Source organism: Tamandua tetradactyla, chromosome 6 (genome assembly GCF_023851605.1).
Source record: "Tamandua tetradactyla isolate mTamTet1 chromosome 6, mTamTet1.pri, whole genome shotgun sequence".
In the NCBI taxonomy this organism is placed as follows: domain Eukaryota; kingdom Metazoa; phylum Chordata; class Mammalia; order Pilosa; family Myrmecophagidae; genus Tamandua; species Tamandua tetradactyla.
The window spans coordinates 5,399,470-5,412,575 of NC_135332.1; the positions used below are offsets into that span (position 1 = coordinate 5,399,470).

The 13,106-nt window shown below is 37.8% G+C and overlaps 1 protein-coding gene across 3 annotated transcripts in view; it reads right to left on the minus strand.

Moving 5' to 3' along the window:
• TEX2 (testis expressed 2) overlaps window positions 1-13,106 on the minus strand; it is a 131,808-nt gene that overhangs the window by 59,377 nt on the left and 59,325 nt on the right. The gene's annotated exons all lie outside the window — the stretch shown is intronic.

A 13,106-nucleotide genomic window follows, 5' to 3' on the forward strand; every position in this document is an offset into this window, starting at 1 on the left:
GAGAAAACCTTCTCGACCAAAAGGGGGAAGAGTGAAATGAGACATAGTGTCAGTGGCTGAGAGATTCCAAACAGAGTCGAGAGGTTATCATGGAGGTTATTCTTATGCATTAAGTAGATATCACTTTGTTATTCAAGAAGTAATGGAGAGGCTGGAGGGAACTGTCTGAAAATGTAGAGCTGTGTTCCAGTAACCATGTTTCCTGATGATGATTGAATAATGATATAGCTTTCACAATGTGACTGTGTGACTGTGAAAACCTTGTGTCTGATGCTCCTTTTATCTACCTTGTCAACAGATGAGTAGAACATATGGAAAAAAAATAAATAATAGGGGGAACAAATGTTAAAATAAATTTAGTTTGAAATGCTAGTGATCAATGAAAATGAGGGGTAAGGGGTGTGGTATGTATAATATTTTTTTTTCTCTGTTTTCGTTTTATTTCTTTTTCTGTTGTCTTTATTTCTTTTTCTGAATTGATGCAAATGTTCTAAGAAATGATGAATATGCAACTAAGTGATGATATTGTGAATTACATATATAGAATGGAATGATCACGTTAATGTTTAAGTTCGTCTGTTTAAAAATTTTTTTTAATTAACAAATTAATTTTTAAAAGTAAGAAATAAATATAACCCATGAATCAGAATTTGAATTAAAGTACAGCTACAGTCAACAAGCATTTGTGAGCTTAAGTGAGACCCTACCCTTGATCGTATTTGATGGATGAAAGATTGCTGTTCAAAACAGATGCACTGAAATCAAACCATATCCACATTAGCAGAACCAGTAAGATCCTGACAGACCTGAGTTCAAATCCAGATTTTCTCACTCACTCATTCACTGCCGAGTTAAACAAGATGCTTATCACTCAGACTCTTGGTTACCTCACCTGTAAAAGGGTCCAGCATGGCTTACTTCCCAGCCTCATGCCTCCCTGGCCCCCACCACACTCAATGCTCAAGTCACAATGGGTGTTTTTCATGCTTACAGTACTTCATTGAGATGTAATTTGTAAACAACAAAATGTGCAATCTTAAGCACAGGATTTTTTTTTTAATTAAGCATAGGATTTTAAAAATACTAACAAACATTTATAATAATAGCTACGTTTTAAGCTTTTACTATGACCCAAGCACCACAGCTTCATGATATCCTTTACTCTGCCAATACCTTGTGGGTTTGTAAGTGAGGAAGGTAAAGTGAGGGAGGTTAAGTGATTTGCCTCCTAATGTCTAGAGAGTGGCAAATCTGAGACTGACACCAAGTCCACCGGACTCTGAGGCCCAGGCTCCACATTTCACCTCCATGGCACAGCCCCACCCCCAGTCTGGCTAAAACCAAGTCAACTCTCAGGTCATGGCAAAGGTGACATTTCCAGGAAGTTTCCCTGATATGTAGGCTCAGTGATTCTAGCATCACTATATTGTAAACTGCCTCATTAACTTAGCTGAGCTACACATTCCACACCAGCAAAGGATCGTGTCTGTCAATAACTGTTGTAACAAATGTTTGTTGTTGAGTACAAGAATGAAACCTAATCTAGAGGGTGGCTGTGAGTGCTAAATAAAATCTGTAAATAAAGCACTAAGTATGTGGAACAGGCTAGTGTGCCCTTCACAGCCTATAAGTACAGTTTAACTGCATATATAGAGAAAATGAGAAGAACAAAGCTTTTATTGAGACACTACTAAGTGCAAGAAGTTATAGAAGTTACTTAGAAGTAGAAGATTGACCACTGTTCCTTCTCAAGGAGAAGAACCAAGTTATAATTGTACCAAATAGCACAGAGCAAGAAAATAAGTAACCCCAGAGAGAGTCTTATTTGACAGTAAACTGTGGCAGCTTTTTAGAACAGAAATTGAATTAGTTATTTCTTATCTATAACAGAAGAGAGGTGGGACTAGAGTACAGGTTTCCTGACCACTGCTAAGGCCCTTTCCAGAATACTACAAGCTTTGATACGAAACCTTGCAAGAATCTCAGGGGCTTCTACTTGGCCCATATCAGCCAGACCAGTTGCAGACTGGTCAAAGGGAAGCTGAAACCAAGCGGTGGCCAGGCATAGCTCTCCTTTGAATCTCTCCCTGATTCTGATCCCTAATGCATCACTGTTCACTCAAATTCAGGTTGACCTTGCAGAAAGCAATTTCTTATGCAAACCCTCAATACCTTTTTTTTTTTTCATGGGCAGGCACCTGGAACCGAACCCGGGTCTCTGGCATGGCAGGCAAGAACTCTGCCTGCTGAGCCACCGTGGCCCACCCACCCCTCAACGCCTTTTGATATCATCAGTTGGCTAGTTCTTCTTTTTTCCCAGAACTTGGTCAACTCCCAGGATTAAGTTGTACATGGAATTTCCAGATCTAAGCAGTCTAACAGCAGACAATGAGAGCAGAGTAGCAACTCTAAGGTCTTTACCCTGTTCTTCATATAGGGCCCAACTGCCCACTGCTCAGTTGCTCGAAAATTCTTAACCCTGAAGTCCTTACCAAGTAAGACAGCTCTCCGATTTCATTTTGTTCTGGGGCATGGGAGGGGTATAAAGAGTTATAGCACACAGTTAGCAACTCATTCCACTTCAAAAGCTCAACTAATAAAACTCAGAGATGCTCCCAACCCACATTAAAGTGACTCAGCCAAGCTTTGTTTCTTATTGAGGCTGGAACTGTTAAAATGGAAACAGTACACACTGCTGTGGGACAATGAACACAGTCAGCCAGGCTGCAGCTGGTCCCACAGACTAGTCCTGTGATTACACTTGTAAAAGGTCAGAGGTTTCTCTTCAATTTGCTGCTGGATTTGGAAGCCATGTCTGGCTATAAGTAGAAACCCCAATCTATAAAAGGACCATTAAATAGTTAGAAAAATTAAAAGTTATAATTAACCTTTTGCAAAATAATGTGGTCTGGAAGAACCTGGTTGCAGTGGCAACCAGGAGTTCAAGGCCAATGTTCTCTTGGTCAGCTTGATGTTAAGCCCACTAAAGAAAAGCATCAGCCCTCTGGCCCGAGGAAGTAACTGGAATTTCTCTCTTCAGTACACTGGGAGCTAGGCTGGCCTTGAAACACTGCAGTATGTTTTACCGTGCTATTGTGTGGCTATGCTGGCATTTGAGGCTGCCTGCCCTTCAGATTTCCAGTATCATTCCCCCATTCAGTCTATAAGGGAAGGAGCAAATCTAAGACTTAAAAACTGAGCCAGGATTTTCTGCTGCTGAAAATCATTTCTGAAGCACACAAAAAGGTGATTATTCTTCTTTTGTCCCCAAAACTGAACCATAGCAGTTTTCTCTTTGCCAAGTGTGCTGGTGTGAAACGATTATGTACCCTAGAAAAGCCATGTTTTAATCCTGATTCCATCTTGTGGGAGCAACTCTTTCTTCCTATTCAGTATTATATGTTGGAAACTGCAGAGATGTGACTTACCCAATTGGATTAGAGGGAGGTGTGACTCCACCCATTCCAGGTGGGTCTTGATTAGTTTACTGGAATCCTTTTAAAGAGGAAGCATTTTGGAGAGATTTCCTTTTAGAGCCATGAAACCTTTGGAGATGAAGAAGGAAAACATCCCCGGGGGAGCTTCATGAAGCAAGAAGCCTGGAGAGAAAGCTAGCAGACATCGCCATGTTCACTCCGTGCCTTTCCAGTTGAGAGAGAAACCCCGAATGTCATTGGCCTTTCTTGAGTGAAGGTAACCTCTTGTGGGTGCCTTAATTTGGACATTTCCACAGCCTTAAGGACTTCAAACTTGCAAATTAATAAATTCCCTCCTTTTAAATGCCGATCCAGTTCTGGTATACCACATTCTGGCAGCTAGCAAACTAGAACACCAAGCCTAAACTGTTTTTTGACACATAATGGTTTACAACTGCAGTCTTCAGTTATCTGTAATATCTACATCATAGAGTTGGAGAATATGGCAGGAAGAGTCTACTAAACCACAGAACTTCTGATATAAACTGGACTTTACACATGAAAGATAAACAGGCTTACTGACATACAGAATTCATACTATGAATGATAGCCTCATGGCAGATAGCCAACATTCAAAATAAATGCTGCTCAAAGATACCATCAAGAACATTAAAATAAACAAAAAAAAAACAGTCCATTAGGGGAAGGAGTTACCGGCATCAATGCCATCCACATCCTCCCACTATCTGCCTCAAGGTCACCTTCACAGCAGTGTCACTAAAGCACTAGATTCAGGGCTAAAGCCACAGACTGTGTCTGGGAAAATGGGCTTTATCCCAGCTTTTCCAGTTCTCCAGGGAAGCATCTCCCAAACTCATATGACCAAAGAACATTTTCAAAATTATAATGTATTGGCAAGATAGTAATAAAGCTAGGAGATAACAAACACTTGAACTAGACAGAAAAATTAAATGACCTCAGATGAACCACTGAAATAATAAATACCTGATTTATATTAATATAGATGATAAACATTAAATTATATTAAACAATAAATGCTGCAATTATAAGATGATAAAAAGAAAGGCAAATAAATCTCCAAACTTTTAAAAGCACAATTCTATCAGTTAAAAATTGGGTATGCACCCACGATATATATATTTTCATATGAATTACATACATATTCACATATAATACAGCTTTTATAAAAATTAAAATATAGAAATGAATAAGAGTTAAAGGAGAAATAACCTTTTTGCTAGTTTTTAGTTTTTTATATTATGATGACTTCATACTATCTTTGGCTCATAACTCAAGTGTATAGATACATACACTTAGGGTGAGGCTCATCATTAATGATAACATCAATAAAGTATTATTACCATATTTATAGTACAATATATACCATAAATTATATAATATATTAAATATTATATATTTATAATATAATAATTCATATAGTTTATACTATATATCATATTGTAAATAGTCTTGTTGATAGTTCGTAAGCTTTTGGGCCAAAGGTTAATAAAAGATCATTTGTACATTAAATATTACCAAGGTTTATTTACTTCTTAGATAGAAAGAGTCAAACTAGATAAAAATAAGAACTTTAATATTGTCTTGTACCCCAACAAATACTGTCTTCAGCATCACATTTTGGAGACCACTGAAAGAAGCATCAGAATGAAGCATGAATTAACAGTGGGCTGGGCACCAACATACCAATATGCTTTTGCCCCAAAGTCATCCTATTTGTACCCTCTCCTTTGTGTTTGAAGGAACAGCAAACTTCTTCTTAAAGGCTAATTATTGCACAATAAGAACAGTCTTCGATATATTTAGTTTTAGAAGTAAAAATATTTCTAATGCATTTTATTCATGGTTAACGTTTTACTCTTCCAAAACACACAAACTGAAAAATTTTAAAGGCACAATACCCACAGTCTCTCTCTTTATTCCACCTGGAACAAAACCAGAGAGGAAGGGTCCTGGAATACCTAGCCTAGAATTCAGAACACATTTTCTCAAAGAAATATGCCATAAATTGAACTATATATGGACGGACTAGAACCATAGTTCAACCATGCCATAACTAACAGATTCAGTAAAAATGGGCAAAATGGGACAACTGAAGCTGTATGTTGAGTAAATGGAGGTTTATACTATTGCCTCTACTATTGGGTATATTTGAAATTTTCTACAATAAAAATTTTTAAAAATAAAAGTTAACACAAAATGACCTGATACCTTAACTACTACCCACTCATAACATGTTCCTATGGAATTCAGGAAGCATTTTCCACACAGCTGCCTTTCCAACCAATTTCAAAACATGGGGTTTTGTGTTGCTTGTAAGTGCCTGTGAGGGCTGCATGCATTAAAACACTGTACTGATAAAGCTTTCTAGCAACCAAAAGCCTGGGAAATAGCCATGTTTACAAGCCATACATAAAAGTTTGAGTCACCAATTACAGGAACAGGATATTTTCAGTTAAGTAGAATGCATAAAAAAAAAAAGTTTTCATATTTCTTACACTCATTGTGGTGAGGTTTAAAACAGACTAGTACTATGCTTTCAGCTATTTGTGATGAGGATATTTCTTCTGAAGGTTTTCTCACTAATTTCTTAAAATAAAGGAAAGAATTTAATGAGATTTGAAATTAAATTTATAAGTCAGAATTTATTCTCAAAATTGGTAAAATATCCTCCCTACAAAATTATTCTTTTAGCTATCAAAACCAAACTCCATCTTTAAGGAATCTAATTATTTTTTAAAACCCTATCCCTCTTATTAAATACCTAAATGTGACATAATCTAAAGAAAAAAGGCTCTTCCAAATCCATTTCTATTAGTCTCTGCAATGGTATAAATGAATTTTAGCCAACCTTCTAGGCCATTTGAAAAAGAGAAAGGTTGGTGTTAAAGTAATTCAGAACACAGGGGTAAGGAAGACAATGTCTGTATTTTAGAACCATATACACTCTTTGAAACCAAAGGAAGAAAGGTTTATTTGGTCTGGAACCAAAATTTTCTGTAGCATATAATCTAACTCAACATATCTGTTTAGCTCATTTGAACAACTGAAACACAGGGGGCCCAGAATGAGAAAGAGGTTCGTTAATCCTGTATAGCTCAATATAACGCGTGGATACATCCTTGAGTATATTAAGCAGATAATCAAAAAGTATTGGGAAAGTCCCTTCAGGGATGGGAGAAAAAATATGGAACTATTAAACTTTACCATCAAGAAATCCTGTTAGTGTGTCAAACTTTAGGGATACCCAAATCAATAGGCCATGCCCTTGGACCTTAAGGTTTACTCTTGGCAAGTTTATGTAGGCAACGGAGAAGCTTAGTCTACCTATAGGTATGCCTAAGAGTTACTTCTGGAGGACCTCTTTGTTGCTCAAAGGTGATGGCGGAATTATACATAGAACATAGGACTTAACAAATGAATATGAATGCTGAATCATTAAACTGATATTTCTTTTGGTCTCCAGTATCTTAGAGCAGCTAGAAGTAAAAACCTAAAATTGTGAAATTGTAACCCATGTCAAAGTCTGAAATATGTTCTACAACTAATTGTGGTGCTGTGCTTTGAAATTTATACCTTTTTCGTATACATGTTATTGTTTAAAAAAGAAGGAAAAAAAATCAATTGTGATGATAAAAAAGTATTTAAGACCTCTAGCCTCCTATATTCTGGAGAACCTAGAAGGAAAAATATGAGAGAATCATATGGTAGCCCATGACAAACTCTGGGATCTGTCCTGTAACCACTTCTTAAAGAGTGCTTTGAAAACTACTGCTTTTTTATTTCTTTGCTTTGTATATATGTTATACTATATGATAAAAAAAGTTAAAAAAAAAAAAAAGAATACAGGGTAAAAGATGACAATGTATGCACTCATGAGGCCAAAAGCAGAGAAGTTTATTATGTCTAGAACCTAAATTTTCTGTAAAACAATCTAAATAAATAAACAAACAAATCACTGTGAAAAAGAAAAAAAAATAGATGCCTTTACTTTTTTCCTCCCTTTCCTCATAATGTGAAGTCACAATGGAGAAAAACTATGCTCCCTGAATTGTTTATGGAGCCAGTAAAGGAATCAGAATCTCAGTCCAGGCTGCAAGGACTTCCTGGACCCCTCAATGAGTACATATGTAGCTCAGACGTTTGAAGACACATGGTCTCCTAAAATACTTCTTATGCTGCCAGAATGCAATATACCAGAAATGAAACGGCTTTTAAAAAGGGAATTTAAAAAGTTATAAGTTTACAGTTCTAAGGCCATAAATATATCCTAACTAAGTCATCCAGAAAAAGATATCTTGGCTCAAGGAAGGGTGATAAGGGAAGGAACGTGGCTGGTGCCTGCTGGTCCTTGTTCCAGGTTCCATTGCTTCCAGCTTCTGGGGCCACTGGTTTCCTCTCTAAGCATCTGTGAGACTCCACTTAGCTCCTCTGGGACACAACCCTGGGTTCTAGCTTGCTTAGAATCTCATGAGAAGGCAGATGACGATATCTGCTGGGGTCTGCCCGTGTCTAGGAATCTAATCTCTCTGTTGTCATTCCAAGCATCTTCAAACATCCATGTCTCTGTCAGCTCTAAAGCAACTGTTCTCTAAGCATCTGCATCGGCTCTGAGCTTTCTCCAAAATGTTTTCTCTTTCAAAGGACTCCAGTAAACTAATCAAGACCCACCCTGAACTGGAGGAGTCATATCTCTAGCTAACCAAAAGACCACCCCCACAACTGAGTATGCCATATACTGGAAACAAACTCATCAAAAGGTCACACCCACAACTGGAAGTACCACACCTTTGTGGAGATAACCTAATTAAAAAGGTTTCCACCCTACAATACTGAATCAGGATTAAAGGACATGGCTTTTCTGGGGTATATAACACTTTCAAACCAGCACAAGCACCAGGTTCCACTTTGCTTAAGCCATTCTTCTATTCCCTTTGAGTTCTGGAGGGCAGCACTGGGAAGAACAGAACAGACTTGCTGCCAGACAATTTCTTAACAACAAACATCAAGTTTCAATTCCTGTCAAAGATGGACCATTTTGGCTTATGTACTTCAGGGGGGGGACCTCCATAAACTGTACTTTAATTATTTTTCATCTTCTTAAAAGCACCTACCAATGCCTGACTAAAAATTTTTTTAAAGCAGGCATCAGGGATTCCTTTTAAAAAGCAATTTAACTGGGAGATAGGGTCAACACTGACTCACTGCCAACAATTACTTTGTGTCTAACATGTCAGGAGCTGGGAACACAACAATGAACTAGATGGACATGGCCTATGTGCTTATGGTACACTGGGAAAGACAGATAATTAATAACAAAAGCTATCCTAGCTTATGCAGAATATAAAATAAAATGTCAAATGAGAAAATATAAAAGAAAAAGATGCCCAAAGTTAAGACTACGCCATATTTTCTTATCACAACATTTGGACCCTAAACTTAATGTCAATCCTGCTTAAAAGTTTTAAAGTGGTTCCCAAGAGTAGGATTTTACACTCAGTAAAATTATGCCCAAGGTACAACTGCACTTGAAATCTCTGGCTGGAATACCCAACCTACCTTTCTAATATACTGTGTTCTTTTTCTAAATAGGGAAAAGATTTAGCTAGGTCACTAAGTTACACAAAATAAAAGATCTCAGGCTAAAATATACGTTTCTTTTCATTAGTAATGAAGCTAATCTAAAAAAGCAAGCCCAAAGATGACAGCAAATTACCAAAATGATTGATCAGAGTTGTTCAAACGTCAATTGAGAAGAAGACTTTTAAGTCAGCCCAAGACAATTTGCTTACATTTCAGGTTTCAGTTCATGACAACACTGAAGTACATGCTCTCCACATGTGAAAATTCAAACACATTTGTTTAAATTCAGATACACTTATCTCAATCACTGAGGGAAAAACACCTTTCTCAAAAAACTGTTTAGTCCTGCCTAACTCCACTACTCACTGACTGTGTGGCCTTGGACAAGTAAACGTAACCTCTCTATGCCCCAATTTCTTCAAACATACATACACTAATCAAATAGGGTTATGGTGAGGCTTAAATGAGATAATGTACCTAATACTTAGTCCAGTGTGGATGCTCAGCATTGCTGTATTGCCTTTAGTGTTTCACTGATGGGATCAAAGCAACCAGGCTGTGCTATAACATTGAAGTCCCATTGCTCTATGTGGTTAGTAAATTCTTGATATGTAGCAGTGATTCAACTCAACACTATGGTGACGGGATTAAAACTGAAATCTTTCCAAAACAATTAACGCTTAAACCAGTGTAAACTGAATGTCACAGTCAATCATTAGGAACTGAAGTTAATATAAATACAATTTTTCTTAGCTAAGATCAGCGTTAACTTACTTAGAGGGAATTCTGACTCAGGTAATCAGTCACAGCACCACCCAATCAAACAAGCTTAGCAAACACGCAGAATGAGTCACTTTTGCTCCACTTCACATATTAATGCTAATGCTAAGCTTAAGTATGTTACATCCTCAAGACTCAATGCCAGTGTGGTGGTTTGAAACCTTATGTACCCCAGAAAAGCATGTTCTTAAAATTAACTCATTCTTGTGGGTGTGGACCCATTGTAAGTACAATCTTTTGATGAGGCTACTTCAGCTAAGGTGTGATCCACTTCAATCAGAATGGGTCTTGACTTTTACTGGAGCCCTTCAAAGAGAATGAAATTTAGACAATCAGAAAAAGCCATGGCAGCAAGAAGCTGAAATCAATGAAACTTAGAAGAAGAGGAAGAGAACAACAGATGCTGCCTTGTGCCTAGCAATGTGGCAGAGGAGCTAAAGATCGCCAATAACTGGTCTTCAGGAAGAAAAGCATCACCTTGATGCCTCAATTTGGACATTTTCTTGGTCTCAAAACTGTAAGCTAATAAATTCCCATCATTTAAGTCAATCAATTTCATGGTTTTGCTTTAAGCAGCCTAGGAAACTAAAACATATTTTGGTACCAGGACAGGGGGGTGCTGCTATTGCAAATGGTTTGGAATTGGATAATGGGTAGTTTCTGTAAGAACTGTGAAATGCTTGATAGAAAAGGCCTAGTTTGCTTTGAAGAGACTGTCAGTAGAAATATGGATGCCAAAGGTACTTCCCATAAGGCCTTAGAAATTTGAGAGTGATGAGTTTGGATATTTAGTTAATGAGATTTCCAAGCTAGGTGTGGAGACTGCCGCCTGGTTTCTTCTTGCAGCTTACAGTAAAATGCAAGAGGAAAGGGATAAGCTGAAAACTGAACTCCTGGGTACAAAGAGGGTTTAATTCAATGGATCCAGTCAGCCATTTCAGTGCAAGTCAGGATAGGAGGTGCAGTTAGTCAGGAAAGATCTGTGGAAAGTCCTGCTGTATTATGGATTAGACCCCTGTATACTACATGCAAAACTGACAAGATCTATATGAATGTGACAACTGCCAGCTTGGACAAAAGGTGACAGAAAAATACAATGAAGGAAAAAAAACCACTTCAAAGGCAGGACCACAGAAGCTGAGATCTGGACCAAGCTGAGATCTCTTCTCAGGCCAAGAGAGCCAACCCACCCACGTGTGAGGAAAGGGTGAGTATGCCCCAGAGCTTGATGAAGGCAGGCTTTCTGCCCCCTTGTTCAGGAAGAGTTCTAATATCTTAGTTTTCTCTGACTCCTAGGAGATTGCTGAAAGTCTGGCCACACCCAGATGTTTGATGAGGGTGGAGCCTTTACCCCAAAGTTTAGGAAAAGCATGGCAGCTGCTCAAGTACTTGGAAAGGGTGGGGCTATCACTGTACCAAGCCCAGAGGACAAAACATTGTTCTATAGATGACTCTCAGAACATGAAATCTAATAGAGCATGTCCTGCAGGGTTTCAGAATTGTTTGGAACCAGTGACCCTTGTTTTTCTTCTAATTTCTCCTTATGGGAACGGAAATGTTTAGTCTATGCTTGTCCTTCTGTATACTGGAAGCAGATAACCAGTTCTCTAGATTTCACAGATTCACAGATGGAGGGCATTGTGCCCCAGAACAGACCACACCTCTAACTGATTTTGATGAGACTTTGTACTTAGTAATGTTACTGAAATGCCTTTGGGATAAGGCTTTTGGGATATTATGATGGAATTAATGTATTTTACATATAGAAAGAATATGTCTTTTGAGGGTCCAGAGGGTGGAGTGTGGTAGTTTGAAACCATATGGCTTTGAGCAGCCTAGAAAACTAAACAGTCTTATATTACCAACTAAAAGAGAAAAATATCCCAGAAATAAAATATATGATCCCATTAAAACCAAAACAGAAAAAGTATGTGAGTACGCCTTTATGTGTATGTATATGCATGTGTATACTCATAATATGCTGAAATTTTTAAAAAGACTGGACTTTATACTGAATTATTAGCTGTAACTACCTCCCATGAGTGTGATAAGGAATAATTTTTAATTTGTGTTTCCCATGTTTTCTAAGCACTGACCATGTATTTCTTTTGAATAAGGAAAAAAGTTCATGAATTTTTTTTACAAGCAGTAATTTGGAGTCTGAAAAAGTTCTTCATCTTGTTTTTTGTCTTCCAATAAAGAGAGATCATGCTGCCGCTTTTAGATCATTCTTATTTAACTAAAAGAGGAAGAAAAAACTCTAACAGAGAAATCAAACAAGCTTTAAGGGTAATAACTAAAAATTTAAAACCACTCCAAGGAAACTGAGGTCTCCTTTCCATACATCTCCTATAACACAAGGCAGGTCGTCTAGGCATGAACTTTTGCAGAACGGTATCATGGGAAAGTCAGGAAGATGGCGCACAGGGCTTTGAATTCTACCTCCACTATTTAAGTGGCAAGAAATCTTGAACAAATGACCACCCCTTGCCTTGTAACCTGAGTCTCCTCATCAGTAAAACTGGAAGCATCAAACTCCTAAGGGTGATTCTGAGGCTTGAATGAGGTAACTTTTATGAAGCAGTAGTCTCTCAATTTTTCTGATTCTACACCCTACCTGTAAAAACCATACACAAATTTATAAATGATGAGTGTGTATGCATGTATATGTATGACTTACAAATTATATGAGTTACAAGTATATTTTTATATCGTGCATATAAGAAAACATACACAAAACCCCAAAAATTTTAAAAATAAATACAAATAAAAATCTAATGTTTTCTTTCTGTACCCTGATGGCTTGTCCTGGCATCCCTCAGGAGGCCCAAAGTCTGGCATCTGACAGATACTTAAAGGTGATGTCTCTCCAGCTCCTGCCCCACTGTGCACAGGGGCAAGAGGAGCACCAGGAGGGGCTAACAGTTGACATTAATTCGCCTTCTCTCTCACATTTTCAAGCGTATTTAACCCTTCTCCAGGGTCTCAAAAATACTTACCCCTAAAAGAGTCAACTATAATTTATCCTCAGCAAGTAGCAAATCCCCAGCAAGGTTACAGACCAAAATAGGATGTGGTTGTAAATGCTGCTCTTTGGAGCAATGGAGAGCCTCAAAAAAACACTTGGTGATTCAGCAAAATGTGAGGTACAATATGGTTTACCTGACTAGTCTCTTAAGTCTTAAAAACACTGCTTGTGCAAAAGCATGGAACAAATAACTACCCTAAAAACATGGTAAGATCTAAAATAAGGTTGCATGTGAGAAAGAGCACAAGTGTGCGCTAGTT